The sequence below is a fragment of the Oratosquilla oratoria genome, chromosome 1 (assembly GCF_046742065.1).
Source record: "Oratosquilla oratoria isolate Oo_2021 chromosome 1, ASM4674206v1, whole genome shotgun sequence".
Taxonomy (NCBI): Eukaryota; Metazoa; Arthropoda; class Malacostraca; order Stomatopoda; family Squillidae; genus Oratosquilla; species Oratosquilla oratoria.
The window spans coordinates 127,671,581-127,692,995 of NC_134777.1; the positions used below are offsets into that span (position 1 = coordinate 127,671,581).

Genomic DNA, 21,415 nt, shown 5'->3' on the forward strand with positions numbered 1-21,415 from the left:
GTTGAATTTCACTTCCGATTCCATTCCCAAACCCTGTTCAGATCTCAAATCTCTGTAATGAGTCACAGTCCGTTTCAGTACTCATTTTCTTTAACATTTTTGCGTCAATTGCGAAGAAGCTCATGTAACATTCCACTTCCTCGTCCATGTCATTCATATAAATGACAAACATTATTGGAGCCATCACTGACCCTTGTGGGACTCCACTTATTACCTCTTCCTAAGTAGAGGTCTTATCTCTGAACACCATACTCATTTTTCTTTCATGCAAAAAGTTCTCCATCCAATTTAACAATTTCGCTTGTATCCCTCCTATGGTTTCCAGTTGTTGTTGTTTTTTTGTTTTGTTTTTTGTGAGGAACTTCATCAAAAACTTTTTGTAGAGGTAGGAAAGCGCAATCGGTCCATCCGTCCCTTTCTTGTATTATATCTAGTAATCTTGAGTAAAAGCAGATCAAAGTAGTGGTACATGATCTTCCCTGCCTAAATCTGAATTATCTGAAAGTATATTATTATTCTCCAGATGTTTTGTTTATCTACTTTTTATAACTTTTTCACAGATTTTAGCTACTGTGCTTGTTAGGTGAACCGGTCTGTAATTTGCTGGGTCTTGCTTATTTGCTCCTTTATAAATTGGTACGACATCAGCATTTTTCCAGTCTTCTGTCATTTTTCTTTCTTTGAGCGAGCAACTTATTATGTTGTATATTTTGTCTGCTTGTTCTTCTTGACATTCTTTTAATATCCAATTTGCTATTCCATCTGGACCGTGTGATTTTCTGACATCGAGGTTCGTTATTTGTTCCATCATTTTCTTCCGTGGTATTATCATTTCCTTCATGGGGTGGGTGGGTGGGGGGGGTGAGGAGTTTCACTTCTCTCCCTACCCTAACTATTTGGATGAAGAAATTATTTAAAAAATATTACTTATATTAATAAGACCAAAACTGGGATACGCAGCGACACTATGGACCACCAGTACTAAAAAGAATATAAAGAAATTAGAAAGAATACTGAGAGCAACGACAAAGTTGCCACCAGCTCTTTCCAAATTAACATACGAACAAAGATTATCCAAATTGGAACTACCAACACTGGAGCAGAGAAGAGAAAGAGGTGATCTACTGACTATCTACAGCATCATGAAAGGAATGGAAATTCTTGATAGGAATGATTTACTAAAAAATTACTAAGGAGAAATAAGAGGTCATAAAAAGAAACTTAAAAAGGATAACTATGAAAGAAAAAACTTGATGCTGAAAGATACAAAGACGGGTTACCACGAGCTTAGCTCCCTTCCCGTATAATACAACTAGGTAAATACAACTAGGTAAATACACACACACACACACACACACACACACACACACACACACACACACACACACACACAAACATGCGCGCGCCCCTCCTCACGTGCACATATACAAAAACCAGGAAAACTTTACTTCCTCATTCCCGCCACTTTGAGCATAGCTCCCTTCCCGTATAATACAACTAGGTAAATACAACTAGGTAAATACACACACACACGCACACACACACACACGCACACACACACACACACACACGCACACACGCACACACACACACACACACACACACACACAAACACACACGCACACACACACACACACACACGCACATGCGCGCGCCCCTCCTCACGTGCACATATACAAAAACCAGGAAAACTTTACTTCGTCATCCCCGCCACTTTGAGGCTGTCGATGATCGCTTGGCGCCTTCGTGTGATAAGAGTTTCCGCCTCATGCACTTCAGTTGCGCTCGGGACACAAGGGCGAGTACACGCTTGAAAAATTTCCAGGAGTTTCTCCAAGCTTAAATGATAGGTACATGCTTCTCATTAACTGAAGTTAATTAGCTTGAACTATGAATTTTTGAGGTCATTCTTTGTCTTTCATATCTGTATGTTCATCTATCTATCCATGTGCCTATGTGTCTATTTGTGTGCATGTATGTATATATGTGTGTATGCATGTGTCTGTATATGTATGTTTACAGTATATGTATATATGTATGTATGTACGTATGTATGTACATACGTACATTATGTATGTATATTTACATGCATGCTTATATGTATGTATGTGTATGTAGGCATGTATATTGGTTATATAAGAAAATATTACGTCAACCAAAGGTATTCTGGTTCTGAATAGCGTCAGATGGAAGAAAAATCAACATACAAAAAGCAAATAATTAGATAAGACATCCATATGAGGAAAATTGTATTGCTTACGCGGTTACGGCTTTGAATAACAAGTTGATTTGAGAGATAATTTTATATTTTGCACAACTTAATAGCGCATCAAATCTGGATACAGGAGAGTTCAGTCACTGATCTATGTCAGTGATATACATCATGAACAGAGGTGGCCCAAGAACGGAACCCTAAGGAACTCCACTCGTAAGATCTTTTTGGCCAGAAAATTGAACATTCGGAAAAATTAATTTACGTTTGTTCAATCGATTTGCAACTTCTCTTAGAAGTTTAGGTAGTCTCTCCAATAAGATAGTTTCCAAAACTTTTTCAAAGTCTTGGCATGTTCACTACGCTGTTTATTGATGGTTATCTTAGGATGCAGTAATGATATATGATGCTCCTATATATGTTAACACTCCAGGTTTGATCCTATGATGAACATTTTATATCATGAACAGAAAAAAGAAAAGGGAAAACAGGGAAATGCAATTTAAGTAGATTTATAATAGTAATGGAAAATAGCCATTTTTTTTCCAGACGAAGGAGGTCACAGTGCTTCTGTGTCTGGTCAGCCTGGTGTATTCCATCTCTATTCCGGTCCCCGTCCCTACTCCCATTCCTGTTCCCGATTCCATTTCCAAACGAGTCCCTGATCCTGACATGCAGCTGGGCATGTGGATATTCGGGTGGGCAACGGAGACGGTTACCCCATCTCAAAAAACCGAACTAGGGGACTTCGTGAAAGACGCCAAGAATGAGTGAGACTTAGACTCTTGCCACTGTTCTGAGCCACAGTCCTCACCCAAACCCGGCGAGTTCTGTAAACGGATATGCAAAGAACAGAGCGATCGGTCGACGTGCGGACATCGTTGCGTGGAACTGAAGTAGATCGTCTCAAGGAAAAAACCAAGATCGAGTGACTTGCTACTAGTGGCACCCATTCCTAGAGGTCCCACCTTCTCACAACACCGACGAGTCCCTTGTAGGGAGGGGGGGGGGTCGCCGTGGCTCGGTTGTACCACGCGTGTCTGGTAACCGTGTGGGGATTTCGGGCGTCTTTTCGATACCTGGTCGCGGCGCAGAGGTTAGGAGGGGCACCCACCCTGGGTATTGGCCCCCAACCACCGCTTAACTCTGACCTGAGGTGACCTGGGCATCACTACATTAGCTTCCTCAGGGTATCGTCACTGTAATGGCAAACCGTGGATACGCCGTCTCCTGAGTTCATGTATGAATTCTATAGATATGTAAACGGGAAACTGAAAAACAAACAGGAAATAGTGAAACTACGCAAAGGGAACACAGAATACACAGAGGATAACGAAATGGATGAAGGTATGTACAAACACTTCAAGTCGGTTTTCAATAGAGAAAAAATACAACAACGGGTATGAGTAGGGTAGATAGGGTAGGGTAGGGAGAGAAATGAAATTCCTCACCCCCCCACCCCCACCCCATGAAGGAAATGATAATAACACGGAAGAAAATGATGGAACAAATAACGAACCTCGATGTCAGAAAATCACACGGTCCAGATGGAATAGCAAATTGGATATTAAAAGAATGTCAAGAAGAACAAGCAGACAAAATATACAACATAATAAGTTGCTCGCTCAAAGAAAGAAAAATGACAGAAGACTGGAAAAATGCTGATGTCGTACCAATTTATAAAGGAGCAAATAAGCAAGACCCAGCAAATTACAGACCGGTTCACCTAACAAGCACAGTAGCTAAAATCTGTGAAAAAGTTATAAAAAGTAGATAAACAAAACATCTGGAGAATAATAATATACTTTCAGACAATTCAGATTTAGGCAGGGAAGATCATGTACCACTACTTTGATCTGCTTTTACTCAAGATTACTAGATATAATACAAGAAAGGAACGGATAGACCGATTGGGCTTTCCTACATCTACAAAAAGCTTTTGATGAAGTTCCTCACAAAAAAAATGGAAATATTAGGAGGGATACAAGCGAAATTGTTAAATTGGATGGAGAACTTTTTGCATGAAAAAAAATGAGTATGGTGTTCAGAGATAAGACATCTACTTGGGAAGAGATAATTAGTGGAGTCCCACAAGGGTCAGTGATGGCTCCAATAATGTTTGTCATTTATATGAATGACATGGACGAGGAAGTGGAATGTTACATGAGCTTCTTTGCAGATGACGCAAAAATGTTAAAGAAAATGAGTACTAAAACGGACTGTGACTCATTACAGAGATTTGAGATCTGAACAGAGTTTGGGAATGGAATCGGGAGTGGAATTCAGCATAAAAAATGTAGCATAATAGAGTTTGGAAAAAGTAAAAAAAAAAAAAAAAAAAGATATCAGGAAGACATAAAATTGAAGAGAAATAAGTCGAGAAAGAGGGATCTGAAAAAGGCCTGGGAGTGATCATCACAAAAGATATGTCCCCTGACAAACATATAAACAAAATTGTCGGCGAAGCCTTTGATTTACTAGGATCAATAAAAACGGCTTATACCTACTTGGATGAAGACATGGTAAAGGAAATACTAGTCACATTGATAAGGCCTAAACTGGAGTACTCAGTGACGCTATGGTCACCCAATATAAAGAGGAATATAAGGAAAATAGAGAGAATCCAGAGAGCAGCTACGAAGATGGCCCCAGAATGAACAAAACTTTCATATGAAGAAAGATTGTTAAAATTGGAGTTACCGACTTTGGAACAGGAAAAAGAAAGAGGTGACTTGTTGACCATCTACAAAATTATGAAAGGCATGGAAGTACTTGACAGAGAAGACTTACTAAATTGGGATAGGAGAAACACAAGAGGACATGGAAAGAAGCTTATAAAGGACAATTATAGAAGAAGGCTGAAAAAGAACAGCTTTTCCCACAGATTGGTGGATGTACGGAACACATTAGACAGAAGAACAGTGCGTGTGTGCAAAAGGAATACAAGAATTTAACAGGAAACTAGATATGGAGAGATACACAGTCGGGACGCCACGAACTTAGCTCCTCTTCCCGTAAAATACAACTAGGTAAATGCAGCTAGGTAAAACACACACACACACACACACGCACGCACACACACACACACACACACACACACACACACACACACACACACACACACACACACACACACACACACACACACACACACACGCACGCACACACACACACACACACACACACACACACACACGCACACACAGAATTAGCTGGAAATGTTTGCTTCATATTTAACAATAATCCAATGACGTCACTGAACGTTTGGCTTCGTCGTATAATAGGGGATGTGCTGCCTCATGGATCTCAGTTGCAAGTGGACTGCAAGGACGGGCACACGCTTGAAGAACCTCTAGGAGTTTCTCCAGACCTGAATGGTAGGGGGAGATTGTGTGTCAGATATTCGGTATATGAACGAAGTCAGATAAAGTTAAAGAAACACAATAAATAAACAAATAAACAAATAAACAACTAAAACAAAATAAATTAAAAGACAAAATAACCACTTCAGGGAGATTGTATTAGCAAGGTATTTACTTCCTTGAATCACCACATCATTCGAGTTACCATTTGTTCTTTTGTACATTTTAGTATCGTCAGCAAATTCTGATCCATAAGATCTTGGTCAATGGTCTGTCACAGGTATAAACACTGAACAGCAGTGGCCCTGAGGAACTCCACTCGTAACATTTCTCTCGTAAGATGTTTTGACATTCGGTGTAATTTATCATAGCAGGTTATCATTTGCTCCATACAAAGTAAGCTTAGTCATTCCCGTCAGGCAGTATCAAAAGCCTTTTCAAAGTGTAGGTAGGTTCAGTGTACGGTGCTTGTTGATCATCATATTTGAAGAGGTAGTGATGAGGTATGATGGTACTTCATATAAAAAGTTTGTTCCTATGCCGTTCATGGTCTATCACGAACAGAAAAAGAATTGTGAAACGGAAAAATAAAATTCTAGCCAAATAACAGATATAATCGAAAATAGCCATTTGTTGTCAATATCAGGATGATTGTCTTCCAGAACTAATTCTGCTTCTCTTATTGAAGGGAATTAGATGCTCCTTTGTTTTAATTGATGTTTTCGGTGGTTTCAGATGAAGTCGATTGCAGTGCTGCTGTGTCTGGTCGTCCTGGTTCATTCCAACCCGGTCCCAGTTCCTGATCCCGTTCCTGTTCCCATTCCCGCTCCCATTCCCGTTCCCATTCCCGGACCAGTTCCCGCTCCTGAGCCACGGTACTGTGAATTGAAATGTGGGCCCGGGGGTGTTATATGTGAATATATTTGCGTGGCCTGAAACTGAAGTAGATCATCTAGTGGAAGAAAGTGAAATGAGTGGTTCTCTCATGAAAGGGGAGGCTTGATGAAAAAAAAAATTGTCCTATGGAAAATGTCCAGAAGATACATTCCATGCTCCTAATAGTAAAACTCTTTTCTCCGATGAGGCATTTCCTGGCTCATTATTACTTTTTTCATGATATGCCATTCTATGTACAACCATGTTTTTGTTCCTTCATTTGCTTACTACTCTCCTTTGTAAACTTCACAGATACTTGTTTAATAAAGAATTACCTCCTGTCCTTGTAGATACTACCTAAACTTCTAAGAGAAATTGCTAATCGATTGAACAAACGTAAATAAATTTTTCCGTATGTTCAATTTTCTGGCCAGAAAGATTTTACGAGTGGAGTTCCTTAGGGTTCCGTTCTTGGACCACTTCTGTTCATGATGTATATGACTGACATAGATCAGTGACTGAACTCTCCTGTATCCAGATTTGATGCGCTATTAAGTTGTGCAAAATATAAAATGATCTCTCAAATCAACTTGTTATTCAAAGCCGTAACCGCGTAAGCAATACAATTTTCCTCATATGGATGTCTTATCTAATTATTTGCCTTTTGTATGTTGATTTTTCTTCCATCTGACGCTATTCAGAACCAGAATACCTTTGGTTGATGTAATATTTTCTTATATAACCAAAATACATGCCTACATACACATACATTCAAATAGACATGCATGTAAATATACATACATACTGTACTTATGTACATACGTACATACGTACACACATACATGTATACATATATACATATAAACATACATATACAGACACATGCATACACACATATATACATACATGCACACAAATAGACACCTAGGTACATGGATAGATAGATAGATGAACATACAGATATGAAAGACAAAGAATGGCCTCAAAAATTCATATTTCAAGCTAATGAACTTCAGTTAATGAGAAGCATGTACCTATCATTTAAGCCTGGAGAAACTCCCGGAATTTTTCAAGCGTGCACTCACCCTTGTGGCCCGAGCGCAACTGTAGTGCATGAGGCGGAAACTCTTATCACACGAAGGCGCCAAGCGATCATCGACAGCCTCAAAGTGGCGGGGATGACGAAGTAAAGTTTTCCTGGTTTTTGTATATGTGCACGTGAGGAGGGACGCGCGCATGTGTGTGTGTGTGTGTGTGTGTGTGTGTGTGTGTGTGTGTGTGTGTGTGTGTGTGTGTGTGTGTGTGTGTGTGTGTGTGTGTGTGTGTGTGTGTGTGTGTGTGTGTGTGTATGTGTGTGTGTGTGTGTGTGTGTGTGTGGGTGTGTGTGTGGGTGTGTCTGTGTATGCGTGTGTGTGTGCGTGTGTGTGCGTGTGTGTGTGCGTGTTTGTGTGTGTGTGTGTGTGTGTGTGTGTGTGTGTGTGTGTGTGTGTGTGTGTGTGTGTGTGTGTGTGTGTGTGTGTGTGTGTGTGTGTGTGTGTGTGTGTGTGTGTGTGTGTGTGTGTGTGTGTGTGTGTGTGTACCTAGTTGTATTATACGGGAAGGGAGCTATGCTCGTGATGACCCGTCTTTGTATCTTTCAGCATCAAGTTTTTTCTTAAAATCTTGAATAGTGTTTGCACACACTGTTTCTTTATCTAAGTTATTCCAGATATCCAGCACTCTGTGTGGGAAGCTATTTTTTTTCAGATCTTTTCTATAGTTATCCTTTTTAAGTTTCTTTTTATGACCTCTTATTTCTCCATAGTCATTTTTTAGTAAATCATTCCTATCAAGAATTTCCATTCCTTTCATGATTCTATAGTCAGTAGATCACCTCTTTCTCTTCTCTGCTCCAGTGTTGGTAGTTCCAATTTGGATAATCTTTGTTCGTATGTTAATTTGGAAAGAGCTGGTGCCAACTTTGTCGTTGCTCTCAGTATTTTTTTCTAATTTCTTTATATTCTTTTTAGTACTGGGTGTCCATAGTGTCGCTGCGTATCCCAGTTTTGGTCTTATTAATGTAACTAATATTTTTTTTAAATCATTTCTTCATCCAAATAGTCAAATACCACTTTTATTGACCTTAATAGGTTGAAGGTTTCTTCGACTTTTTTGTTGATATGTTTATCCGTTGTCATGTCTTTGCTGATTATTACTCTAAGGTCTCTTTCCGAGTTCACTTTTTTTATTTCTTCTTCACCAATTTTATATTTTTTTACATTCTGTTTTTACTTTTCCAAACTCCATTATACTACATTTCTTGATATTGAAGTTCACTTCCCATTTTTGAGTCCATTTCCAGATTTTGTCCAGGTCTGATTGTAATGATTCACAGTCCTTCTCTGTTCTTACTTTCTTTAGTTTTTTTGTTTGTTTTTTCGTCATCTGCGAAGAAATTCATATAACACTCAACTCCTTCATATGGCAAACATGATTGGAGCCAGCACCGACCCCTGTTGGACACCACTTATCATTTCTTCCCACTTCCAGTATTTGTCTCTAATAACTACCCTCATTTTTCTCCCAGTCAGGAAGTCCTCCATCCATTCCACCTATTGATTCTATTTTTCTTATTAATTTCTTGTGTGGTACCTTATCAAATGTTTTTTGTAGGCCTAGATAGGCACAGTCTGCCCATCCATCCCTTTCTTGTATTATTTCTATTAGTCTCGAATAGAAGCAGATCAGGTTTGTTGTACATGATCTTCCTTATCTAAATCCAAATTTATTTGGGTTTAGTATATTTTTTTCAGGTGTTTAACCCATCTACTTTTGATCACTTTTTCATATATTTTTGCTACAGTGCTTGTTAGGGAGACCGGTCTGTAGTTAGTTGGATTTTCCTTGTTTCCTCCTTTATATATTGGTACAATATTTGCATTTTTCCAGTCTTGTGGTACCTTTCCTTCTTTAAGCGAGCATTTGATTATACCTGTATTGTATATTTCATCTGTTAACTCCTCTACTCATTCTTTCAGTATCCAACTTGCAATTCCATCTGGACCATGCGATTTTCTGACATCAAGGTTTTTTATTTGACCGCTGATTTCCTTCTTTGTTACAGTTATTTCCTTCATTTGGGGGGATTTCTGTCTCTCTATTCCCTCAGAGTTAGGTGATTTCTCAATCGTGAATACTGATTTGAAATGATTGCTCATAATTTCTGCCATTTCTTGTTCTTCTGTATATTCATAATTTTCTTGGCACAGCTTTTCTATATCTTGTTTGTTTTTTAGTTTACCATCCACATATCTGTAAATAGTTTAGGTTGTTCCTTGCATTATTTTAATATTCCTTTTTCGTAGTCTCTCTTTTCTTCTCCGCGTATTTCTACATAATCGTTTTTTGTTTGATGTATATTTACCATTTGATCGTTTGTTTGTTTGTTTTTTAATTTTTTCCAGGCTTTGTCTCTTTTATTCTTAGCTTCACTACATTTTTCGTTGCATCGGTTCTTTATGTATATTTTTTTCTTGCTTTTGTTGTGGTACACATTTGTTCACTCCCTCACTATAAATTCCGTTTAGTATATTCCATTTCTCTTTCATCCTTGTTTCTTCCTTTAGGAATTTTTCCCAGTTTGCATTACGAAAGAATTTTTTAAGTTTCTCAAAATTCGTTTTGTTGTACATTGGTCTTCCTATTCTATGTTTCTCATTTCTTCTTAGGTCTATTTGCTCTTTTAGCTCGAATTCTATTAGTACATGGTCACTCTTTCCTATTGATATTTTGTAATCTATTCTGTCTACAATTTCAAGTTCTGTCGTAAGTATTAAATCCAGTCTCGACGGTTTCTCACTGTTTCTATACCTAGTATTTTACTTTATCCACTGAGTCATTGTGTATTCAATGGTCATATCGAGTAGCATGCTACCCCATATGTCTTCTCCATCCTTTACTGTCATTTCTTCCCAACATATTTCTTTTGGGTTAAAATCACACATAATTACTGTATTTCCTCTTTCCTTCAGTATATCAGTCAGTTCATACTTAGTATCTTCCGACAATTTGGAATGATCGTGTTCTGTCCAAGACTGTGTTTTGGGGGGTACATACACTACTACAAAATTTCTACTTTTCATGTGGTTGCTTTCAACTTTTATCATAAATTATTCTACTTTGCTTTTTCCTTCTGTAAACTTTGTCACAATTAAGTCTTTCCTGATCAAAAATAATACTCCCCCTCCCTGTTTTCCCTTTCTGTTCTTCATCCAACAGTTGTATAGACCTTGTCCCATGGTATTTGGTGGTAGATTACCTTTTAATTTAGTTTCTACTATTCCCATTATGTCCGGCTTTCTAATGCCAGATAGTCATTTAGTTCATTCAGTCCTGGGATCATTCCATCTATGTTGGTATAGGCTAGTTTATTTTTTTTTTTTTCTGTCTGTTTTGTCTCCCTTTTCCTGATACATTTTCTCAGCCTCAAGTCCACCACTTTCAAAAAATATATATATATATATATTATTTTCAGTTTCAGTTCTTTTTTTTCATTCACTTCATTTCTAAGCTCCTTTTCTATTTCTTTTTCTTTATCACTCATTTTTTTTATCCATACATATTTGTGCTGTTCACTGCTTGCTAGTTCTGTTGTCTTAGATAGTACTTCTGCAATCTTTTATGACCCAAGTTTTACTTTTAGTGGCCTAAATTGTTTTTCTTTTGAGTATCTACCTATTCTATAAGTATCTTCGACTTCTTTATCTAAACTTTGTCCCTCCTCTTGAATGTCTTTCAGAATTTCTTTAGCTATCTCTTTTTCTTCCTTTTCTCCCTGATACCTAGGAACATCATTCTTGTTTGTGTGCGTGTGCGTGCGTGTGTGTGTGTGTGTGTGTGTGTGTGTGTGTGTGTGTGTGTGTGTGTGTGTGTGTGTGTGTGTGTGTGTGTGTGTGTGTGTGTGTGTGTGTGTGCGTATGTGTGTGTGTGTGTGTGTGTGTGTGTGTGTGTGTGTGTGTGTGTGTGTGTGTGTGTGTGTGTGTGTGTGTGTGTGTGTGTGTGTGTGTGTGTGTGTGTGTGTGTGTGTGTGTGTGTGTGTGTGTGTGTGTGTGTGTGTGTGTGTGTGTGTGTGTGTGTGTGTGTGTGTGTGTGTGTGTGTGTGTGTGTGTGTGTGTGTGTGTGTGTGTGTGTGTGTGTGTGTGTGTGTGTGTGTGTGTGTGTGTGTGTGTGTGTGTGTGTGTGTGTGTAAAACATATTTGTGTACGAGTGTGAACGTACAAAATTGGCACTTTCTGGGTGTGGCTGGCCGCCTAGTTCCCATTTCTAGTCTCGTTCCTTCTGACAGACCACCTCCTCAAATTCGAACTCCAAGTTCCGTGGCTCCTCTCTCTCTCTCTCTCTCTCTCTCTCTCTCTCTCTCTCTCTCTCTCTCTCTCTCTCTCTCTCTCTCTCTCTCTCTCTCTCTCTCTCTCTCTCTCTCTCTCTCTCTCTCTCTCTCTCTCTCTCTCTTTTCTCTCTCTCTCTCTCTCTCTCTCTCTCTCTCTCTCTCTCTCTCTCTCTCTCTCTCTCTCTCTCTCTCTCTCTCTCTCTCTCTCTCTCTCTCTCTCTCTCTCTCTCTCTCTCTCTCTCTCTCTCTCTCTCCTTTTTCTCCTTGGCGATATACGCAATTGGCAATGATTTTTAAGCATTTGGTAAATTTTTCCACAAGTAAGAGCTAAAGTCGAGCAATAAATTCACTCGATCTCCGTAGTCCACAAAAGTATTCGTACGAAACAACAAACTCCCTGTTTTTATTTACATTGGCATGATCGAATCTGGCAAGAGCAGAAATAAGATAGACTTTCTTCTTGTAGGTAATCTGTTGTAACAATGACATGAAGATTTACAATCCATCACTGAAACTTGAACAAGTGATTCAAGGCCTCTATATATATTTCTTACAATGGAAGAAACTCCTTGTAGAAAAAAAACATGCCTTTGGTTTAGAATTGGGACAATCCATTCGAACGCTCAGGCGTTTTTCGAGACCTTCATTCTTGAAGAAAAATCACTCTTTGAGATAACAAAAAAGAAAGAAGCCGAGGTCATTATCCTTTCTTATGTTTAGGACATTCCACTCGGCAGTTTTCTTTGTTCCAGTAGTCGTCGCACTTGAAGCGACAAGGAAGTACAGACCCCTCGGGCATCCAGAAGACCTCTTCTTCTGGAGACCGTATTACCCTTGGGGGGCCAACCCCGGCGCCTGCGGAGCTGTAGTCCACCAGCGCCAGAGAGACGATCAGTACCGTGACGCAGTGCATCTGCAGATAAGAAGAAAACAATGGGAAGTCTTGTGGTACGTAACCAATCACGAGTTGTTGTTGTTGTTGTTGTTGTTGTTGTTGTTGTTGTTGTTGTTGTTGTTGTTGTTGTTGTTGTTGTTGTTGTTGTTGTTGTTGTTGTCGTTGTCGTCGTCGTCGTCGTTGTTGCTGTTGTTGTCGTCGTCGTCGTCGTCGTCGTCGTCGTCGTTGTTGTTGTTGTTGTTGTTGTTGTTGTTGTTGTTGTTGTTGTTGTTGTTGTTGTTGTTGTTGTTGTTGTTGTTGACCCTCTCCTGGACCAAACGTACTCTCGTCAGTAAATAGAATGTCTCTCAACAATCTGAGCACTTCAGTGAACCTCAAACCGCCAAGGAAAAACAAGTATAGGTAACTTTAATTATCTATTGAGACAAGAGCATCTCAACTGCTGAGGAGACATTACCTGACTGAAGAAAAGGGGGGAAATCAAGACAAAAAAATTACATTTTACTTGAATGTACCTTAAGGTTCTGCATTTTCTACTTCAGTGATTCTCAACCTAGGCTCTATGGAACCTTATGAAACCATAGAACTTTGCAATTAGTGTCACAAACTAAAAACTAGTGGTATTTAGTGAATGCCTACTGATTCTGTTCAGTATTGAAGTGATCTACGGGGGGCTAAAGAACAGCAGTCCATAAATCATGGAGTACATGGAAAAGAAGGTTGAGAATCCCTGTTCTACCTGACCTGCGAGGGGCAAGTGACGTATTCGAGAGAACGCAACACCACACAAAATATCCTTGTCGTTGTAAATCAAAGGATCAGCATTCCAATGAATAGTACAGTAATTCTAAGTGTGGTCATCTGGGTTTGAGTGGGCCATCTTTTCTATGCAAGATTCGTAATACCAAAAAAGAAGTAAGAACAGGTCAGTGGACGGACGAAAGACCACGCCTTGTTAATCTTCATTAAATCATTGTATACATCTATTATAATCAATACAGTATATTGTAAATACTGTACCACATTCAAGGATGGCCAACGCATTGTGGAATCTATTTGTACATAACAGTATTTGCATACTTTGTACAGAACATTAATGTATTCATTGTGTATTATGTATGTCATGGCGGACGGCCAAATCAAATAAAAGTCCAAAGATAATCTGAATTTCTCTGACCCATATATCATGGAGGACTTCACATATCATGTAGTAGGAACACCTCTACTACATCCTTAGCCTCTGTTCTCCTACTTCGTCAAGCAGTACTTACCTCGGTACCTCGGGCAGACCGAGTGCAGGGTCCTCCTCCAGAATTCGATGAGTAGACAGGAACTGACAGTGTCAACTGCCTTAGTACGAAAATAAAAGATTCGCCTATCAGCGCCAGGCGACAGAATGCAAAGTAATTACTTTGAACTTGTGACTGAGCGTTCGCTTCTCTATAATACAATTCTCAATTCATAGTCATCAGAAGCCTAAGAACACTGACTGCTCTTCATTCAGTAAAGGATGAATAGATAAAGAAGCGAACAAGTACTAGCTTCGTTGGTGTGGTGACTTGGTGGCCAACACACCTTCGACATTAAGAGTCCGGCCAAGGACACACAGATATGCCGCTTGCGTCAGATCTATTTTCTCCCCTCCAGGTTTTCTCATGTCTATTCTCTCTTCTTCGTGTTTATTCTCTCTTCTCTTTTATTCAGACATTCTTAATCTCTCGTTATCCCTTTCCTCTTTACCTCTTCGGGTTTTTTTTTTCTCTCTCTCTCTCTCTTGGCCTATTTTCTCTGTTCTCCCCCTTTCCATCTGATCCTAACTCCTACGTTTGTGGGAAGGCAAACTAAAAAATGCACACAAATACACAAGAGGAAAATGAGACATTGTGCTGGAATCCAGGACCTAGTAGTCTGTTGGGGTCTGGAATATAGGAGGACTGTCTTCAAATTCAACTCAGTGCAACCAGAATGTCCACCTAAAATTAGCCCTTGATTTTTTTTTTTTTTTTCAGGCAGCGGTGTGATATTGAAAAGACAGGATTTTTTTTTATTACTATATAACGGAGAGTAGTAAGCAAAAGAAAGAACAAAGACATGGTCGTACATAGAATGACATATCATAAAAAGAAATAACAATAAAGAGCCACGACATGTATCGTGTAGAATCATCTCCACCACAGGAAAGGAGTGTAACTCAAGGAGTTAAACACATGTCTTGAAGACAAGAGTGTCGATAAACTATGTTTTGACATTATGAAATTGGAATATATTTCCTGGACATTGTAAGAGAATTTTCATTTTCCAAAAGATAAATTCTTTGCTGCCATCAAGTCTCTCTTTCCAGGAGGGAGTCTAAGTGTCACTCACTTCAATTTCTTCCACTAGACGATCTACTTCAGTTTCACACAATAATGTCCACACGTCGACCGATCGCGCGGGTCCTCACATACCCATTTACAGAACTCGCCGGGTTTGGGTGGGAACTGTGGCTTAGGAGCGGGAACTGGTTCGGGAATGGGAGCGGGAGCAGGAACAGGAACGGGATCAGGAACTGGAGCCGGGTTGGAATGAACCAGGACGACCAGACACAGCAGCACTGCAACCGACTTCATCTGAAACCACCGGACACAACAATTAAAACAAAGGAGCATTTAATTCCCTTCGATAAATGAAGCAGAATTAGTTCTGGAAGACAACCAGCCTGATATTGACAACAAATGGCTATTTTCGATTATATTTGTTATTTGGCTGGGATTTTACTTTTCCATTTCACACTTTTTTCTGTTCATGATGGACCATGCACGGCATAGGAGGAAACTTTTCATATGAAGTACCATCATACCTCATCACTACCTCTTCAAATATGATCATCAACAAACACCGTACGCCGAACCTACCTACACTTTGAACGGAATGACTAAGCTTACTTTGTATGGAGCAAAACATAACCTAAAAATATATCGAACACATGTAAACGAGTTGTTCCGAATGTCAAAACATCTTACGAGAGAAATGTTACGAGTGGAGTTCCTCAGGGTTCTGTTCTTGGGTCACTGCTGTTCAGTGTTTATCTCTGTGACAGACCATTGACGAAGATCTCATAGATAAGAATTTGCTAACGATACTAAACTGTACAAAAGAACAAATGGTCAGTCGAATTATGTGGTGATTCAAGAAAATAAATACCATACTAATACAATCTCCCTCAAGTGATTATTTTGTCTGTATATTTTCTTTTTGTATTTTTGTTTTCCTTTCATCTGCCCTCGTTAATATACCGAGTGTCTAAAACACAATCTCCAACTACCTTTCACGTCTGGAGAAAATCCCAGAGATTCTTCAAGCGTGTATCCGCCCTCGCTGTCCGAATGCAACTAAGATGCATGAGGCAGCGCGTCTCCTATTATTCGACGACACCAAGCGGCCAATGACGTCGTCGAATTATTGGTAAAGATGTCGTAAACATTTCCAACTAATGTGGTGTGTGTGTGTGTGTGTGTGTGTGTGTGTGTGTGTGTGTGTGTGTGTGTGTGTGTGTGTGTGTGTGTGTGTGTGTGTGTGTGTGTGTGTGTGTGTGTGTGTGTGTGTGTGTGTGTGTGTGTGTGTGTGTGTGCGTGTGTTTGTGCGTGTGTGTGTGTGTGTGTGTGTGTGTGTGTGTGTGTGTGTGTGTGTGTGTGTGTGTGTGTGTGTGTGTGTGTGTGTGTGTGTGTGTGTGTGTGTGTGTGTGTGTGTGTGTGTGTGTGTGTGTGTCCAAGTATGTGCATGCAAGCGCTTGTGCATGCAAGCACGTAAACGAAAATTTAATTAAAATGCTGAACACTTGTGCTTAATTTCTCTAAAGGAAAATAATAAATCTGAACTGTTCTTTCATATAAAGTTATCTTTTATTTCCATGTGCATTTTACGGATTTATCAATCACGCACACACACACACACACACACACACACACACACACATATATATATATATATATATATATATATATATATATATATATATATGTATATATAATATTTACAACACTGAATGGGTCCCAGTGACCATATTTACATTTATCAACCACAATTCACTTTAATTCTAACCCATCAACATCGAGAACCTCGAGGAGACATATATGCAGAAATTGAAACGTGGTACAGCTGAGGAATCGAACCTCCAATAGCACGTGTCAAGTGAGAGTGACTTAACCGATTGTGCCATCAAAAGAGATATAAGTTGAGCGCAACTTTTCTTATATATTTGTATGATCGAGTTAAATACACGTACACGAATTTTTGCGTTCAACCCATCTCCACCAAGATAGTACAATTGGTAAATATACAACGCGGGAAAGAATTTGTACAACACTGAATGGGTCCCGGTGACCATATTTACATTTATCAACCACAATTCACTTTAATTCTAAGCCATCAATATCGAGAAACTTGAGGAGGCATATATGCAGAAATTGAAATGTGATACAGCTGAGGACTCGAACCTCCGCTAAGACATGACAAGTGATGGTGACTTAACCGAGTGTGCCATCAAGAGAGATATAAATTGAGCTCAACTTTTCTTATATATTTGTATGCTCGAGTTACATACACATACACGAAATTTTGCGTTCAACTCATCTCCACCATGATGGTACAATTGATAAGTATACAACGCAGGAAAGTATTTGTACAACACTGAATGGATCCCAGTGAACAGATTTACATTTATCAACCACAATTCACTTTAATTCTAAGCCATCAATTTGTCTCACTCATTCTTAGCGTCCTGTACGACGTTCCCTAGTTTTGTTATCTGAGATGGGGTAATCTTCTCCCAAGCCCACATTCCCAGAAACGGAAGACGCTGGGTTTGGGGGGAACTGAGTACCAGGAACTGGCGCTCGTTCGGAGATGGGATCAGGAACAGGAATGGAACCAGGGACAGGACCCGGGATGGGGATGGAATGAACCAGGGTGGCCAGACACAGAAGCACCGCGACCACCTTCATCTGGAAATAACAAATAGCTATTTTCCATTACTATTATAAATCTACTAAAACTGCATTATTCTGTATTCCCTTTCTTTTTCTGTTCATGATATAACATGTGCATCATAGGATCAGAGTTGGAGAGTTGACATATAAAGGAACATCTTATCTCATCACTGTGTCATAAGATGTGATGACCATCATTAAACAGCGTAGAGTGAACATGCCTAGACTTAGAAAAAGTTTTGGACAATATTCTATTGGAGAGACTGCCTAATCTTATTTCTCATCGAATAAGAGGTAACATTCTGAGATCAATTGCAAATCGATTGAACGATCGTAAATTAATTTTCCGAATGTTCAATTTTCTGGTCGGAAAGATGTTACGAGAGGAGTTCCTCAGGGTTCCGTTCTTAGGATACTTCTGTTCACTGACATAGATCAGTGACTGAAATCACCTGTATCTAGATTTGACGCAATATTAAGTTGTGTAAAATATCAAATGACCGCTAAAATCAACTTGTTATTCAAGATTGTAGCCGTCTAAACAATACAGTCTCCCATTTGCATACTATGTCTATTCGTTTGCTTTCTGCGTGATTATATGTTGGTTTTTCTTTCCTCTGACATCGTTGAGAACCAGAATACCCTTGTCTGACGTCATATTTTTCTTATATGACATACCTACATACTCATATATACACATATCCATGCATATAGGTGGGTCACGTGACGAAGCTAGCCATCGGCTCAGCGAGGTGCACCTGACTCAGGCCGGAGGAATATGACCCACGACAGGGTAGCGTGAGGTCATGCTTAGCCTCCCAGGGCTGCCAACTATAGTAGACGCAACGAGAAATGGCCGCTAAGGCGAGAACGTGCGTGTGGATGCAATGCTTTCTGAATGCAGTGTGGGGATGTGGCCAGAGAAGGGATGGATTGGCAACGTCGCTCTCTCTCGCTCATATGCCATGTCCACGACTCGAGGAAACGAAACCTTTGTATAGAAAACATTGCTTTGATTTTTACCTCAGTGGTGGTGTGTGACAAAAAATTATAATATAATTATATGTGGCAACATTATAAAATTATAAAATAAAATTTAAAATAAAATAGAATTATAAAATAACTATATGTGGCAACACAGGGGGAATCCCCGTGCTCCGCCCTAACGGCCAGTTTTCGATGCACCGAGTATAGGCCGAACTATTCGGGGTCACCACTGCTGTGCGCATGCGCAGATCGCCCCCACCCACTCTCCCTCACACTCCCGGATGTGCAGAGGAAGGGCATGGAGATGGACGAGACGAGTTATTCGGCGTCTGTCGCCGGAGACAGCCCCCCCCCTCCCCCGAGCAGCACAACGGAAGGGCAGTTGAAGATACTCGTTGACCTTGAAGACGAACCTCTAAGGAGGAGGACACACGGGTTCGTCTGGAGGAGATCACAGCGAAGAGCCGCGCGTCTCTCACAAAGGAGAAGGAAATCGACATTCGAGGAGAATTCGTCCTCGCGCCTGCAGAGCCGAGGAAGGTGGTTTGTGCATTTCAATTATATGTATATTCTTTAGTAGAGCTATATCACACTGGTGATGTTTCTATTGTATGTGTTCAGATAGATTAGTGTGCTCTGTGTTTAATCATCAATAAAACACGTGTTGGTGTTGTGCCTTGTTTCTTTTCTCTTGCGCCCAATATCTCAATAAATACCGAGCACATATAAACTGTGTGAACCTAACCTGACACACACAAACATACACATATACATACATATCCGGAGATGTCCCAAGAGAATGGAAGCTAGCCAATGTTACTTCCATATTCAAAAAAGGTGACAAAAAGAAACCAAATGAATAAAGGCTCATAAGCTTGACTTCAGTCGTAGGAAAGAATATGGGAACTGTCGTCAGAGATGTTATCGAACATCATTTAGAAAGTAACTGTGTGATAAATGATAGCCAGCAAGGATTCAGACGGAAACAGTCTTGCGTGACTAACTCGAATTCTACAACAGTCATCTCGAATTATGGCAAAAGAAACAATATAGATTTAATATATCTAAACTTTGCAAAAGCTTTTGATACCGTCCCCCAAGAAAGACTACTTACTAAATTAGCTTCACACGGAATAAGTGGTAGCCTATTAAATGATCGAAAACAGTTGTTCTACATGTCAAATCTTCTAGATGAAAAAATGTTTGGAGTGGAGTTCCTCAGGGTTCTGTTCTTGGGCCACTTCTATTCATTGTATATAAAAATGATATAGACCACGGACTGAAATTTGTTGTCTCCAAATTTGCTGATAATACAAAACAGTGCGGAAGAGCAAATTATCACTTAAACCAATTAGATATTCAACAAGATTTAGATAAACTACAGCAATGGTCTGAAAAGTGCCTAATGAAATTTAACACAAGTAAATGCAAGGTTATCCACATAGATAAAAATAACAGTAAGTACGATTACAAGTTATTTGGAAATTCGTTAACAGAAGTGGATAGTGAAAAGGATCTCAACATAATTATCAATAACAATCTCAAAATCAAATCGTTTAAATGAACACCTAAGCAAGATGATGTAATGCTTGCCGTTTATTTTAAATTATTTGTTTATTTGTTTGTTATTATTTGTCTGTTTATTTATTATTATTTATTTGATTATTATCTGTTAGTAACTATCTGTCCATTTATTATCATTTACCTGTTTCTTATTATTTGTCTATTTGTTTATTATTATTTACTTGATTATTACTATCATTTATCTGTCCATATACTATTATTTACTATTTACCCGTTTCTTTGTTATTCAAATTCACATATTTATCTATCTATTTTATTTATTATTATCTATGTTATTATTATTTTTATTTATTTATTTATTTATTTATTTATTTATTTATCATTATTATAGTTTTTTGGCATCCAACCTAGTTATGGACCAAAAGGTCTCCTGTCGGCATACTCCTACTTTGAAATCCTTAATGTATGCACACACGTATACATACACACACACACACATGTATATATATATGTGTATATATATATATATATATATATATATATATATATATATATATATATACACAAATAGACAGATGAGTACATGTACATGGAAAGATAAATGAACATACGGATATGAAAGACAAAGATGGACACTCAAAAATTTACAGTCAGGCTCTTGAACTTACTTCAGTTAATGGAAGGAATGTACCGAATATTGAAAACATAATCTCCACCTACCATTCAGGTCTGGAGAAGCTACCAGAGGTTCTTCAAGCGTGCGTGCGTCTCCCCTCGTGGTCCGAGTGCAACTGAAGTGTGTCGACTTCCTAAAAGGGGCGGGGATGATGCAGTCAAGTTTTCCTGGTTTTTGTATGTGCTTACGTGTGCGCGCCCGTGTGTGTGTTCGTATGTACGTGTGTGTGTCTGTGTGTGTGTGTGTGAGCACGTTTGTGTGTGTGCATATGTGTGTGTGTGTGTGTGTGTGTGTGTGTGTGTGTGTGTGTGTGTGTGTGTGTGTGTGTGTGTGTGTGTGTGTGTGTGTGTGTGTGTGTGTGTGTGTGTGTGTGTGTGTGTGTGTGAGAGAGAGAGAGAGAGAGAGAGAGAGAGAGAGAGAGAGAGAGAGAGAGAGATTCACCACGGTTTTGGATCACGTGTTGGAATCGTGATTCTCCAGTTGCCTTCCTCTCTATTCTCTCTTCCTCGTGTTTATTCTCTCTTCTCTTTTATCCAGACCTTCTTCTATTT

The 21,415-nt window shown here is 39.3% G+C and overlaps 1 long non-coding RNA gene across 1 annotated transcript; it reads right to left on the minus strand.

Annotated features, from left to right (window-relative positions):
- Positions 1–12,197: 12,197 nt before the first annotated feature.
- Positions 12,198–21,061, minus strand: LOC143026695 (uncharacterized). The gene is made up of 3 exons (XR_012966535.1): positions 20,909–21,061; positions 13,982–15,319; positions 12,198–12,728 (listed from the first exon to the last, which is right to left on the minus strand). It is a non-coding gene; the product is annotated as an uncharacterized LOC143026695 (long non-coding RNA).
- Between the last annotated feature and the right edge of the window lie 354 nt (positions 21,062–21,415).